The following is a 2268-nucleotide window of genomic DNA, read 5'->3' as shown; positions in this document are numbered from 1 at the left end:
GGCGGCGGCGCGCGGGGCGGAGGGCGTCCTCGCTCGGCCTCGCTCACTCGCTCCGAGCCATCATGGACTCTGTGTGCTCCTTCGCTGAAGATTTCACACCCAAATTGGCTTCCCAATATCCCAATCTGCAGCTATACAACAAAAGATTTCTCTTTACCAAGACAGTAGTAATACGTCCCAGGGCAAACCGGATGTGAAATAGGCGGTGACTTCATGCCAGAGAGATTTTATTTTAGAAAGGAAGGTGGTACCAGCCTCTGGATGTGGAGACCAATCCGCCCATTTATTATATGCAGCACAATTTAACTTGCACCGCTCTGGCCCTAATCTCCTCTCTCTCTGCAGACTCAAATCCTTCCACAATCTGCTGCAAGCATTGCTTTTCTGGGGGGGCTGGGGGTGGGGGGAGGGCGAGTGGGGTTAGAGACACTTAAAATCTTTTCATACTTGCAGTGTGTGAACACCCTGTTTTAAAGCGTGCCCGTTAGAAATACAACTGGTGGGTGTAACTATCCCACCGTTGACCAAATCGTTAACCCCTGCACATATCTGAATGAACACAGGCTGTGCAAGCGGAGCTGCAGGGTCACACGTGTGGCGAGCGCGCGCTCGTCCTCTCCTCTCTCCGCGCTCACACTCCCACACGTCTGTCTCAGCCCCTGTGTCTTGCAGAGTCACGAATGCTGAACGACGGCAGGGAAGGATTCTGGCTGGTAAGGAACTGGTCCCTGGGCTTAGAGTCCTTCGCACTTTGTCAGGTTGCGAGCGCTTTCCACCCAGCGTTAATCTGTAGCTCAGAGGACGAGAAGAGCACGCTCCGGAACCGGGTTTTTATCTTTGGAGACAACTGTGTCAGTTATCACGAAGAAAACACAGGAGCCTTAACTCAGAATTGCGCGAGTTCCTAGCGAGAAATACTGAACTTTAAATAAACCATGCCCATCATTTCTAGACATGCGAAACATATCTCCATTTCCGGAATCATTCCTTGCCTTAAACTCCATCATTTCTGGGATTGGGAAAATGAGAGAGGAGAACGAAGAATTTTAGCGGCAGAACAAAGCCCGTCTCCACTTTTTCCACCCCTGTCTGGCCTCTTCTACTCCCCTCCCAGATGGCTCTCCACCCAGGAATAGTTATACAGTCAGGGAAGAGGTGTGTATTCGTACATCAGCTTTACTAAATTTTCAAGCAATCGGAGCCGACTGTGGTTCTCTCCTCGGATTTTGTGAGTTGGGAGTGGATGGGTGCTCTCTTCTGAGATCGCTACTTTCAGCCCGAGATCGCTGGGAGCTGTCCTTTCAGCACTGTGCTTCCGACTCGGTAGGAGGTGCTGAAAAATGGAAAGTCCCCTTCTGATAACTTGTGGTGGAGAAGGCTTGGCAAGCTCACTGGTCATTCTCCCAAGTAGACTTCTGCCAGAGAAGATGTTTGGGCTTGGGACTGAGTGTGGCTGAGAGAAAAGAAAACCTAAAGAGCCAGTCCACATCACTTCTGGGTTTTTGATTCTACAAGTGTTCTTTGGCCTTGTGCTGAAATGAAGCAGCTCTCACGGTTAAATTTTAAGTCAGACGCCTGCAAATACACAGAATACAAAACTGAAGGCTGCTTTTCAAAGTTGAGTTTAGTTACCTACCGTGTTTTACAGGCATAACAAGTGGATGACTGGAGATTTTGGAAGGGAGATGTGAGGATCATCTTAGGATGTTCTTGGTCTAGGTAGGAGCTAGTTGCCAATAAATGACAGAATAAGTGATAGTGTATTCCTAAAGACATGCATTGAAAGAACTTTGCAACTTCCCTGTATGGCATTACTCAGTTTTTGTTTACTTATCCATTAATCATTTCACTTTTTATTGGACAGTTTTGAGAAGAAACCTGACTGTAATAAGGTTTTGAAACCCCAAGTTAACAATTAAAAAACACTATTTAATTATCTCCCCACATATAACACAATTCCAGTTGTGGCTACATTGCTGCAGATCCTTTTACCTTCCCCTACAAAATGAGTAAAACTTGATGTCATGTATCTAGCCTCCCACAACCAAATTGCTTCACTGATTATGACGCTACAAACACAGTCCCTGAAACTTCATCAGAAAACAATCGACTCTGAAAGCAAAGGCAGTCACTTCCGACTTCAGACTGAAAATGTTACGTGGCTATGCAACAGGGTACAATTGGACAGTACTTTTATACCTTTAAAAATAAATATTTATGGATAATCTGGGGGCTGTAGTATTTACATGAAATGCAAATGCCTTTAAA

The sequence above is a fragment of the Chinchilla lanigera genome, unplaced genomic scaffold, assembly GCF_000276665.1.
Source record: "Chinchilla lanigera isolate Chin_1 unplaced genomic scaffold, ChiLan1.0 scaffold00007, whole genome shotgun sequence".
In the NCBI taxonomy this organism is placed as follows: domain Eukaryota; kingdom Metazoa; phylum Chordata; class Mammalia; order Rodentia; family Chinchillidae; genus Chinchilla; species Chinchilla lanigera.
Note: the sequence above shows the minus strand (reverse complement) of the source record.